The sequence below is a fragment of the Pseudopipra pipra genome, chromosome Z, assembly GCF_036250125.1.
Source record: "Pseudopipra pipra isolate bDixPip1 chromosome Z, bDixPip1.hap1, whole genome shotgun sequence".
NCBI lineage: Eukaryota > Metazoa > Chordata > Aves > Passeriformes > Pipridae > Pseudopipra > Pseudopipra pipra.
Genome location: NC_087581.1, coordinates 19,286,860 through 19,300,441, shown reverse-complemented (window position 1 = coordinate 19,300,441; position 13,582 = coordinate 19,286,860). Strand labels below are relative to the sequence as shown.

At 41.2% G+C, this 13,582-nt stretch overlaps 1 long non-coding RNA gene across 1 annotated transcript; it reads right to left on the bottom strand.

The window, feature by feature from the left end:
• Positions 1-8,169: 8,169 nt before the first annotated feature.
• On the bottom strand, positions 8,170-10,912 carry LOC135407123 (uncharacterized). The gene is made up of 2 exons (XR_010426709.1): positions 10,238-10,912; positions 8,170-9,004 (listed from the first exon to the last, which is right to left on the bottom strand). It is a non-coding gene; the product is annotated as an uncharacterized LOC135407123 (long non-coding RNA).
• Between the last annotated feature and the right edge of the window lie 2,670 nt (positions 10,913-13,582).

Genomic DNA, 13,582 nt, shown 5'->3' with positions numbered 1-13,582 from the left:
ATAAAGCATGACCTGGCTGCATGGATTTCCAACAAACAAATCCATTTATTAGAAGAGAACAGCACCTTTTATACCTTCGGACAACACACGATTTGCCTAGTCAACCACCATGGGGCTTACACTGCCCATGTGTGTCAGAGTATACTTTGGAAACTACCAATCCCAGGATGCATCACTCAGCATCCCTGAAACTCGTTTCCTACAGTAAGAAATCAAAGGAGCAGATACATGGTAAAAATGACAGGCAGAAAAAGTGAACATTGCATCAGTGTATTGAATAAAACAGAGAAGTCAGAGAGAAAAACTATGAAGCTCATGACAAAATGAAAAAAAAGTGGGACAATGGTTGCAGCAGGGCAGACATCTGTCCCATGTTACAGCTTTAATGGGTCAAATGCAAAAAGTAGAGCTTTATAGTAGCTACTGCTTCAGTTTCATGGCATCAATTGTCTTCATTGCCTTTTTGAACTAGGCAGTGTTCCATCAAATTCTTTTTATACTGCTTAGAATATTCTTCTTCCCATTTGATTCTGAATATTTAGGCAGAAGTCCACCTCTGCATGAAGGAGTTTTCAAAATACAATGACAGTGGGGTTAGCACCTTAGAAGATCCCTAGGCAAGACTGACTGATCCGGCAAATACAAGGCTCTCCAACTAAGACACTTACAGCAACAAATAAGACTACCAGCAACAACAGTGCTGTGCTTCCCTTTCTGCATAGTAAATGTGCATTAAACCTGACCTGAAAGAACCACTTCTTTGTATTAAAAAGTCTCCATGCTTACTCAGTTCTTGCCCTTCCTCTTGAGACTGCCAACAGCATTGCCAATTAGTGCCAATCCTGAATGCAAATTGTAATACGAATAGGCTTTTCAATATTTAATTCCAGACTTTTGCAGTGGTGGTGTATAATTGTTTCATTATCAGTACTGTAAGAAAGTTCATTCACTCATATTTCTGCCACACCTCTGAAAAATATCAAACCTGTCTACCTGAAGTACTAGCAGAAAATGTGCAAACAGGAACTTGTTCTTTTGAGAGCTCCTTCCAGGTCTAGCAGTACACTCTGGAATCAGAGTTCTTTTTCTTGGGAATCCTGATTTATTGCAAATACATATTACAGGGCCATGAAGACAACACTCATTTTTTTGTGTGACGTGCTTTGTCACTACATATTCACTCTCAAGCAGTATCCAAGATCAGGAGTTCAAAAACTTTCACTTGGTGGGGTACAACTCACTAGTGTTAATGACAGCAATACTCAATAATACCAGCTGCAGTGGTAGGCTGGAAGCGTGTAAAAATGTACACAATGACAACTCTCATCTCTGGGCTGGGGCAGGCACCACCAAACATCCAGCATGGTTTGGAGATCCTTTCTTCTTATCTTTAAAAGTCTCCTTAGGATAATTCAGAGTAAGCAAACCCTCTTCATATCTTCCTAAGAGAATAAATTTTTAGACTCACACTCTCACCATTAAAAGCTTTTTTGACAATGAATGTGAAGCACAATTTACTTTTCATAGCACTTGCAGAGCATGAAGCAAGGGTATTTGAACGTACTGATTAGATTCAGGTCGTCTCAAAAGGCATTAATAAGCTAGTCATGTTACATTGTAAATCCTAGCAACAATAGGTATATGCATGAACAGAAATATCCCTTTCAAATCTGTGGAACATGTAATAAACCTGAGAAAAATAAAAAATCTTCTATTAATTGAATATGTTACCAGATGTAAATTGTGCTTGCCAGAGGAGGTAAAACAACTACTGTAGGCCTCCACCTGCTGCAGGAGCCTTTATCAAAACCAAGTAATGCCACCATCTCGACAGCTAGAGATGATGTGATCAGGACTAAACAGTGTAATTGGTAAAGACACTTTTCTCTGATTACTGACACTTGAGGACCTGCATGAGCACTGCATGAATCACTGTCAGGAGACCTGCAGAAAATCATGCTTAGAGGAAACCCCTGGCAAATGTTTACACTCTGACATTTACATTTCTGATACCTTGAGGGTAAAAAAAAAAGGAATGCTGCCCAACACACTTCAGGCCTTTATATATCACAGAGCATTGAGAGATTGTCACATCTCTGTCAAGGCATTGCTGTGGGGTTAATACCACTGTGACAAAACATCAGAAGCCCATCCTCAGTTTCAGTCAGATTCAGGGAGGTTTTGAGTCTGTGTGCTGTAAGGGACAAGTAGAAGTGAAACTATCTTAATCTGACTTCAGACACAGAAGTGTATTGTCACCACATTGTGTGGAGTTTTGCAGAAGTCTGCTGACAGATGTACTTGGGTTCTTGGTGGATAACCCTTGAGCAAGGAGCCTTCCACAATTTCTCCATCACCTTCACAACATCTGTGTATCAGGGATATATAGTGACATGCCATAAGCAGAGAAGAGCAGTGGAAGCATGGCACGGGCCTGTTACAAACGGGCATACAACAGGAAGGTTACTAATTTTAAGACCTCTTTCCCCAAATTCACATTCTGCTTTCTTCAAGGTCAATGTTATGATTCTCATAAAATTATGGAAAAACTGTTTCTTCTCATATTTTAACAAGATTGTCTCTCTTCCTTAAGAGTAGAAAGATGATAATTTCTCACTTTACCATGGCCGTATCCTACTGCCCAGTCATGAGTGTTATGAAGACCAGTCTTATGAAGAACAGATAGGCAGGAAGAAATGGTCCAGATTCAGGATGGAAATCAGAGATAATCAAAGCTCCAGCAGTAGACAGACTAGGGAGAAGAGAGGAGCTCTGAGACAGCTATGGGCTGCTACATATAATCTAAACCAGGGCTGCATTTTGAGGTGTATTTCTGGTCAATACTTCTAGCACTCCCAAACCGTGTTCTAATCTTTAGCTCAACAGGTGTAAACCTAATTCATATCTGCACCCTGAGAAATGCTGCATTTTCCAGACTCCAGGGGGTAGTGGACTTCCCTGGACAAATTTAGATGCCCTCAGCTGTCTACGCAGCATCCTTTTCTCAAGTGTTAAGGCCGTGGTTGACAGTATTATTATGGACTTCAAAGTTTGTGGAGAGAAATCCTCCTCAGCAAGTGTTAGCCAGAACCTCTTTGGAAAAGCAACATCAAAATGGAGACCAAATATGAAATCCGGTGACTGCCCTAAATTGTCAAACTCTCCAAAGCTCCATGGCAACAACTGAGGTAAAAACAGGTTTGAGGCAGCCTACGAGTTTTCTGTAAGCTCTGCCTGCCCTCATCCCAGGCCTCACAGTGCCTAAATAGAGCAGGCACAGTGTCTGAGGAAAAGCTGTGATTTTCTCTGAGAAATTAGCTATTGTGTGGGAGCACTAAAAACAGGGCTACAGTATGTAAATGGTATTGTTTGTGCAGACATTTTTGCTCACAGAAAGAGCAAAAACTAAGTCCCCACTGTACATGTAAATAGGATTAATATTCTGAGTTTTACTCTGTTCTGATCTCTCTCATTAAAATTAGGGTAATGACCCAAAATCAAAATATCATGATTCTTAAGCTAGGAAGACCTAACATGCTTAACAAGATGGATACAATTTTTAACATATAAACCTCATATGTAAAGTAAAATATTTGAAAGCTAATTTTACTTGCTCTGTCTACCGGCATTAGGAAAAAAGTTTTGGGTTTTTTTTCCAAAATATCACTTTACTTTTTTTTTTTTACTTGCAAGATTTAAACAGCAAAAATTAACCTCTTTTGTGGCCTACCTCCCATTTTTGAAGTAAAATATTATGACATAAGGATTTATTTTTCTTTATTCTATTACTCTTATTTTTTCTTTGACTGTATTTGTGTCCTACCATGTATCAAAACTGTGTTCTGTGTTTCCAGGGAGAGACTGAATAGGGAGGAAATTCACTGTTGTAATCATCATCCTCACTACGATATAGGCATTTATGTGAGTGGAAGGTCTGCTAAAGGTGACTGAATTTTCTGTTTTCTTTGTCTGTGCTGGAAGCTTGTTCCTGTCAAGAGGTATCTGTGGCCTCCAGATCTTACATTATCCAAACTTTGCATGTTAAAAAGTCAAACATTTCATTCTTAGGTTCCAGATTAGAAGTAGTGGTCAACACTTAAAAAAGTAAATGCCTAAAGTCAGATTCCTAAACATGTATAAAGAATCCTTAAAAGCCACCTAAAAATCTGAAACCAGGTTAATTTTATGTAGGAAGCTAATTTGAGGCATATAGCTGTGAAAATAATAGACATTGTTGCTCAGCTGGCCTTGGCTTCCTATCCAACAAGATTGTTCTAGGTTCTGTAAACCCACACAAACTGTCATATGTACTAAGGAAACAAGTTTTTCTATCAGGCAAAAATGACTAAGACCTTCGAAATTTGAAAAATATAATTATGATAATGATAATAGTAATAGTAATAAATATATTTTGATAATGATAAAATCTTTTTAAGCCAAGATTTTTACATATGAATGCAGTTTCTACAGCGGATTTAACAATTCAGAGTTTTGATGTCAACAACACAGATCAAATTTGTACCTTCTCAATGTTATTCTCTCTTTTCAAAGAAACTCTCTCTAGGGGTTTGTGCTCTAAATTATTTCTGCATATGTGACATTTCATCTTTCTAACCTGTTTATGGCAACAAGGGAATAAACATTTCTCCAGTGAAGCTTTTCCCTGTTGTCACTAATGAGTATTATAGGGAAAGCACTGATTCATAGGCTTCAGAGATATGATAAAAATATACAGATTGAAAAATCTAATCATACAAATTAACAGAAAAGCTGCCTGTAGGAATCACTGTCCCAGCCTAAGCTTTGCCAACACAAACAATGTTTCAAAATGTATCAAAATTAGAGACATGTATTAAAAGAGTGATCCACCTTTAGTAGCGGTATTGCCCAATCCTTTCATCGTCATAAGACAATGTCCTAGGCTGCTTATAATTTTGCAAAATCACACTCATTCAAACTCAAGTTTTCTATTATGCAAATTTAGCTTAGGTTGTGATCAACTATATGTGGTTTTTTGTTGTCAAGGTTGTGGCTATTTTATTTTGTGCCCTTTTTTTTTTTTTTTGCATTTGTTGAATTTTCAACAAAAACAGTTCAGCCATTTCCAAAAATACATCAGAGGAAATGCACTGTCTAATCAGTTTTAAAATTCTCACAGTGATTCAATACAAAGCTCCTGTGTTTTTGTGCCTCAGAGCCAAAACCAAAACCAAAATTTGATGGGAAGAGCACCTTGCTGTCAGGGATGTGATTTTACCATCCTGAAGAGAATGAAGCCTAGTTTCATCACAGACCTATCTTAGTTCATAGAAAACCAGTATAAACATCTTTGTATATAACAAATAAATCACATACATTTTATCTGAAATGGGCCTAATATTCACCCATGTATAAAAGAATCACAAAGCCTGAAAGAGGTTTTAAAGGCACTGCTGAAAATTTAAAAATGCTGAAAATTGTTGTGTGTTGTCTTTCCTGTAATTTTATTGCCTTTGCTACTGAATCCATGTAGAAAAGGGCATGAAGATTTAAATGGGAGGGAAGTCAAAGGAGCAAGAGCACAGGAAGAATGGAAATGAGAAACCAGAGACTGGAAGGAGAAGAGCTGAAGATGGGTTGGAGCAAGAAGGTGGAAATGTGGCAGGTGCAATGAGTATGTACAGAAAGTGTTGGACAGAGGGAAGAGCAGGATCTCAGGAGAGAGAGAAGTATGGGGTCAAAAGTGCTACAGGCCATAGGAGACAGGGGTGTTGAGACTCCCTTGGGCATAACTTGCTCTGGTACCTGCAGGTGACTGCAAAATCTCAACTCTGTTCATGCTTCTTTTAAATAGCTGGGGCGAAACCTTACCACTGGGTTGAGACCCAACAGCTATGGTGAATCCTTTATATAAGGAGTGCATCTCCTCCCTGGTGCTAGTTCACTCACATTAAGAGGTTCTTGTTTAAGACAGGGTGCGTTGGCCTCGTCTGGCTGCGGCACCACTACCAGCCCCTGATGCTCCATCTCCACCATGGGATGGGGGTGAAAACTGCAGGAATATGAACAAGGAAGCTCATGGATGGAGATACAGGCAAGGAAATGGTTTGCCAATTGCTCTCACAGGCAGAATAAACCCACCTTTGGGTAATTTATTACCAATTAATGTTTTTAATTACTTATTCAGAAACTGGGAAGCAGAGAGGGAAGAGACAAACACTAGAACACCCTTCCCTCTCCATTGGTCTGAGTGACCCTCTGCCCTTTCTCACTCCTTTTCTCCTCCCATACCCCTGCACTAATGGTGTTCTCTGCCATTTTGTCAATCCCTGCTCCCTGAGGTGCTGCAGCATGGCTGATCTGGGCAGCAGCATCATGGCATTTGTCCCTTATAAAGCCAGCTGCAACCAGTGGGAACGGTCTGAAACATCCACACTGGGCTGGAACCAGCTGGAACTGGCATGTGGGGCAATGCTCGTGCAGCCCCCACTGCACTACTACTTGCATGAATCCAAGCAAGGGCAGCCTGGAGGCTGTAGGGCTTGGTGGGGGCCACAGAGGTGGCAATTGAGGAGGGAGAGGTCAGGGGCTGAGTCCAGCAGGGTAGAGCACAGGAAAGCACCCCAAACTTCAGCAATACCCACATTGAGGCTTCCCTGGTAACCTCAGCCTGCCCAGTCAGTGTGTCCCTGCTTTGAATTGATGTTTTGAGGATGTGGTAAACATTCCACCCTGACCAGCCTGAGGAGGGAAGGAGCGATGGTACAGGTGTCTCTTTGATTTGTAGGAGAAGCTGGAAAGTGGTTCCTAGGTAAGGGGGCTGTGAAACACTACTCTGGAGAGCACGCAGGAGCGGAGGCTAATCCAGACCACAGGCACGGTGGTACAGGCAAAACAGAGAAGCAAAACACAGCAGCAAAACAGAGCAGTGTCCCCGCCCTGCAGCAGCTAAAAAACAAACATGTTCTGCTTTGTGTCCCTTTACTCCTTTGTGTAACAATAATTAAGATCTGTACTTTGCTTTATCACTATGCTGTACTACACGAAGGTATCTCAGAATCATAGAATGTTAAGGGGTAGAAGGGACCTTAAAGATCACCTATGACCCACCCTCCCTGCCATGGACTGGGACACCTCCTACTAGACGAGGTTGCTCAAAGCCACATCCAGCACGGTCTTGACCACTGCCAGGGTTGGGGCATCCACAACCTCCCTGGGCAACCTGTTCCAGTGCCTCACTACCCTCACAGTAAAGAATTTTTTTCCTAATATCTAGCGTAAACTTTCCCTCTTTGAGTTTGTGTTCATATATTTCAAAACCATTCACATACAACTTTATAAAGACACCTAGAAACATAATAATTTCAAAATCAGAAGCTGAATTAGAATGTCCTGGAGACATATGGAGATATTTTTTCTTTTTCTTTTGTATTTCTTTCTCAAAGACAAAGTTAAATTTCAATCAAAACTGTTAAAAAGAAATTGAATAGGAAAAATCCACTGGAAACTTTTGAATAACCCTTCACCTTTGGAAAATTGGCCTGTTGCATCTTCAGCCAAGCTCACTCAGTCAGTGTGTCTCTAGCAGCTGAAACTCCGGTTCTCCCTGAATAAAGATAAAATCAGTCACAGAACTGTTGCAATAAGAAATTAATTCATTTACAAAAGACTCTTGTCCTAGAGTAATAAATGTCACAGAAACCAGCAGGCAAAAATTAATAATTCTATGTTCATCATAAGGACTGGTGTTTATGAGGTATGTCAGGCCTGAGATCAGCCATGAAGCAAAGCAAATACAAAAAAGATATTCCCTCAACAAGCACTTGACATGTAACCTGTAGCACAAGTCTGTTTTTTAATGCAATTATGCATCTGATTGTGTACAATTACCCAGGAAACCTTGATTCTGACCCATTCAAAATTAATTAGCTTATTAAATGATTTTAAGGTCCTTTCAATATTGTAGATATACAACACAAAAAATTCTGAAGAAACTCATGAGATTCTAAGGTGAGCAAACTGTCTTAGCCATCCCATAAAAGTGAAAAACAAATTATTTCCAAGAATGCAATCAACAATTGAGGAAAAAGAGATTCAGAAACTTCTTAAATAGCAGTTTTAAAGGCTCTTTCAACAGCCACACTTCATTCAGAAAGAATGTCTTCAAGTTTTCAAAACCATTTACAACCATTTTGACGTTTTATATTTTTTATTGTCGTTGCAGTGCATTTACTGTGATAATTAGAACAGATGGCAAATATAGGGAAATTTTATAAGGATATTTAATCACTCCAATGCAGTTCTAGGTCCTGGATTTAGTAATGACTTTTAAAATGAAATTCCAGACAAATCAAACCATTAAATACTTGCTCTTGTTAAAAAAAATAAAAATTGTCAGTGACATAAAAGCTAAAGAAGTCTTAGAAAGGATAATATGTACATATCTCTCCACTCTATATCATGTTAATTTGCTGAATGAAGAATTTATCCAAAGCAAATAAGCTATTTTTCAGTTCAGCTGTTACGGTAGGATTTAGGGAGTTAAGATAAGCTCTTATCCCTGCAGCATTTTATTCTGACTCCAGGAGGGTCAAAGCCATAATTCTTTTCCATGGGGAAATTATCCTGCTATTAACCCCCATTATATTTTATGCAGCACAGTTAATGCAAGCACACTATAGTGTTGTATAACCAAAGCATAACTCACTAAATGAATAAAAATTTTAAGTGAGACAAGTGAAGTAAAACAATCCTTTACATTTTCTGACATGTAGAAAACAGAGCTCAGAAATTTTATTGAGGACCAGAGGGTCAGTAGAAGTGGAGAGTGTTTGCCCTTCAGTGACTGCATGATTTCATCAGGAACTCAGGCTGGCCAGTTGTGATTCTGCACCTCTGTCGCCTGTGAGAAGTCTCCCTGCAAGTGTAAGGAAGTGAGATACATATGTAGGTATGCCTGCTCTGACAAACTTTGTCATTTATGTAACATCAGCTACTGAAGGCTCATAGCAATACTTATGCATGTCTGTAAAAAAAAAAAGAAAAAAAACATTCTCAATGCATAAGCAGTGTTTTCATCTACAAAATAATTGCTTTGAGTGTGTTATGAATGAATTTATAAGTGTTATGATGTTAGGTGTTTAATAATGTTGAGAGTATTTTGTAAATGAATTATTTTTTTATTGCAATAGTTGTGTGAGTGAAAAATAGTTTTATAGTCCACAAGTGTTCTTTTAATATTCACAGTATTCATCTGGATGTGTAGTTGGGTAGATAAACTAAAAACTGTGCAATTACCATTTGTCTAACTTGAAATAATTGTTTCATTTTGATTTGCCAAATTGTTTTGGTGTGAATGAGCCAATGTATTTAAAACCCACAAACAGAATCAAGAGATCTAAATGTGAGCTAAGTGTATAGATTGTCTTTTTTTTTTTCTCTTTTATGGAGAATATGTATGTTTAAATATTAACATATATTTTCGGACACCATTCAGGTCTGAGTGCTGTAAAATGTATATATTAGACCAGGGAATTTTAAGTATGTAATGTCATATCACATTAAGTAGTCATATGACTTAAAACACAATTCTCAAACAAAATATGACTTAAGTCTGCCACAAAACCCAAGCTGACTAAGGAGTGATTAACAAAGAAACAAAACTGAAAATTAAAGGTGTCGTGGGTTGACCCCGGCCAAAATTTAGGCACCCACGAAAATCGCTAAGAACTGGAAGAGGTCACACAGGCAAGACAGACTCAACATGGAGATAATACTAAAATTTACTAACAGGATAAGAGCTAAAGAGAAATAAAACAGACTTAAAAACACTCTCCAACCACCCCTCCTTCCTTCTATGTTCTCCCTCCTCCCCCTGCATCAGTGCAGGGAAAGAAGTCCACTCCTCGGGCAACTGGTGTTCCAAATCTGCTATCCCGTAGGTCACTCTTCAATGGGGTGCAGGGGGTCTCTGCACCTCAATGGTCCTTCATGGGCTGCAGGGGGGACAACCTGCCTCACCATGATCTTCACCACGGATTACAGAGGAGCCAAAGCTGTGAGTCCTTCCCCTGTTCCGTAGGGTCCCTCCCACGAGTAACAATCTTTGACGGCCGTCTCCAACATGGGTCCATCCCTCAGGCAGTAGTTCTTCCATATCTACTGTCCCGAGAGTCGCTTCCCCATCCTTCATAGGATGCAGTCCTTGACGGAGGATGAGCTGTACAAGTTCCCCACAGGGCCACGAGTCAAGTTTTACCCGGGAGTAACCTGCTCCGGCGTGGGCTCCTCTCTCCACAGGCCGCAAATCTCCTGCAGGCCCCCGCCCCATACTGGCCCTCCCATGGGTGACTGTCTTCTCCCATGCATCCATCTGCTCCATCATGGGCTTCTCGCGGGGCGGGCCCGGGGGCTGCGGGGCCGCTCTGCCTCCCTGGCCTAGCCCGGGGCGCCCCCGCGCCTCTCGACCCAGTCACCCCCACCCGCGGCAGGAAGGTGGCAGGGGCCGCCCCGGCCCGGCCGGCTCTGCTCAGCCAGCAGGATCTGTTCTAGCACAGGCTGCTCATGGGGTGGGTCCGGGGGGAGCTGCAGGGCTGCTCTCCACAGCCCTGGCCTCAGCCCTGGCCTTGGCCCTGGCTGCCGCGGCCGCGGCGCTTCCATGGAGTCCTCCCCCCACCAGGCCGCACGCCCTGGCCCTGGCCCCCCTTCGCAGGGCCCGCCCTGCCTGCTTCGGGCCAGCAGCTGCCGCGGGCCCAGGCCGCAGCCACCGCCCGCCCCGCCCGTGGTGGGGGAGGCAACTTGGACCGCCTGGAGTCCCGGTCGGAAACTCCCCTGGCTGCAATTTCTTCTGCACAACAAGTTTTTTCCTAAATATGTTATCACAGAGGCGTTACTAAAATTTTTAATTGGCTCTCCTCTTGGTCAGCCCTGGAACCATCTTCAGCTCCACAGGGAGGAACTTTTAGCAGCTTCCACAGAACTTATCTCTGTAGCCACTCCCCCCCCCCCAAAAAAAAAAAAAAAACAAAAAAACCCAGTCACATTAACCCACAACAAAAGGTTAAAGTGCCCTGAATTTTAGGATAGCAGACTTCCAGCTCTTCAAGGAGACAGTCAATAGGAGACTGCCCTCAGGGATAAGGGAGTGGAACAGACCTGGCAGATCTTTAAGGAAAATACAGCATACAAAATACAGTATATAAACTTCCCCAAGTACCTTCTGAGCTAAAAACCTGAATTGGTGTGGATGTCTTGTCTCTGGAAGTGTTCAAGGCCAAGTTGGATGGGACTTGGAGCAACCTGATCTAATGGAAGGTGACCCTGCTCATAGCAGAGGATTGGAACTAGATGATCTTTAAGGTCCCCTCCAACACAAACTATTCAGTGATTACAGCAAAATTTCTGGCAAGAGGAGGAGCAAGAAATTGGGCAAGGAAGGCAAGAGACTGGTATGGCTGGTCAAACTAAGAGGAAAGAAGCAAATGCACAGGCAGTGGAAGCAAGGACAGGTAATCTGGGAAGAGTATAGAGAAGAAGTTTGGTTCTGTAGGGTTACCGTGAGGAAGGCCACAGCAAGGCTGAAACTGTACTTGGCAAAGGACACAAAGAATAAGGACAAGGGGTTCTACAGGTATGTTAACCAGAAAAGAAAGGTCAGAGAAGGTGTAACTCCCTGATAAATAACTCTGGAAAACTGGTAACAATGGACAAGGAGAAGGCTGAAGTACTCACCAAGTTTTTTGCATCCATCTTCACTGGCAATCTCTGTTCCCACATCACTTGAATGGATGGCCAGCAGGATGGGTGGGGACTGGGAGTGTAAAGTGCTTCCCACTATAAGTAAATTAGATTCACGACCACCTGAGGAACCTGCGTGTACATAAGCCTAGGTTACCCGATGAGATGCATCCCAAAGTCCTGAGGGAATTGGCTGATGTAGTTGCCAAGTCAGCTTGATGTTGTCAACTCCATGATATTTGAAAAGTCATGGCAGTCAAGAGAAGTCCCAGGTGACTGAAAAAAGGGAAACATGGTACCCATCTTTGAAAAGGGTAGAAAAGGGGAGCCTGGGAACTACCAACCTGTTGGCCTCACCTCTGTGCCTGGGAAGACCATGGAACAGATCCTCTTGGAAGCTGTGCTAAGGCACATGGAGGACAGGGAGGTGATTTGCAACAGCAAACACAGCTTCATCAAGGGCAAGTTCTGCCTGGTCAATCTAGTGGCCTTCTATGATGGAGTGACTACATGAGTGGACATTGGAAGAGCTACAGATGTCATTTATCTCAGATTCATAGAATTTCATGCTATTTTTCTTCAACATGAGCAGATGTAACCACCAAAAATGTTTTGGAAAACACTTTTGAATTTGCAGATTTTTGTGATTTGTGAACATGAGTGACTTGCTAAGAGAGAGACATTCTGGGCAGCTCAGTGCTACGTACAGTGATAAGATTTTATTTTTGTACCTTTACATCTGAGTCTGCAGGAAAAGTCTGAGGATTTTTTCCTGTTACTTTGATTTTCAACATTTAGAAATACTTGCTGTAGATAAAAGAGACTGTGTAGAAGGGCAGATGGGTAGGCTGCTTCCCAAGTAAACCCTTGGCCAAAAAAATCTTGGTTCTAAGGTGAAAAATGTATACTTTTTAACATTTTATGGCCTTTTTGTATATTTATTACTGTAATTTATTTCACCAGCTTTATTGGCATAAATGGGGCTTTTATTGTACTGTTATGTGGCATCCTGTACAATGCAATCCAGGTACCAAAAGCTTAAGAGAGCTAGAACAAGTGAAATGCTAAAATGTTTTGAGCTTATCAATACGGTCACTGTAATGCACATTTTTTTTTAGCTCATTTTCATATCCATGAAAGTAATTTTTAGCTCTAATAAGTAATTTGTGTTTTTTGACAGTGCTAGGGAGAAAGCACAATAACTGGAAGAGGGCAGAGTGTCTCTCTTCTGCAATATATTTCAAAATTTGTTACAATAAGCCCACATACTTCTCTAGACAGAGAATTAATATCCATTCATTTCATGTACTAAGTGTTTACGCTTAACATCATCAGGGGCGAAATACTTGTAGTCCTGCACTTCTGTGCCAAAAGAGATTGAAGGCCCATATGAAGATTGAGCAGTGAAGGTTACTAGTTCAGACCATGTAGTGCACACAGCAGGCTCAGCAGAAACATGGTGTTTGGTGTACCTTCTGCAGGAAAGAAAATTTTTCTTCCATGGGGACCATTTAAGCTGTAAAAACTATGAAACAACAATCTAAATCCTGAGTTACTCAGTCTCTTAAAAAAAATTACAAAAAAAAATTGTAGAAACCACAATCACTAGGACACTTCCTGGCTTTTGGGACATATCTAATTGTTCGTGGTTAACTCCAAAGAATTGTGACAAATATGAAACTTTTTGGCTTCTGTCATAATTTGACACTTACACCAAGGCATAGCTAGAGCAAGCTGATTCAACACCTTCACTAAAAAGTGCTGAATTTTACTCCATTTGAGGCTGCAGAGGTGTAGTAAGTGTAGAACTGCAGAGGTAAGCACTTTCCTAGTCCAGCTGCCTGACGAAGAAATGGCCCTGTCTTTT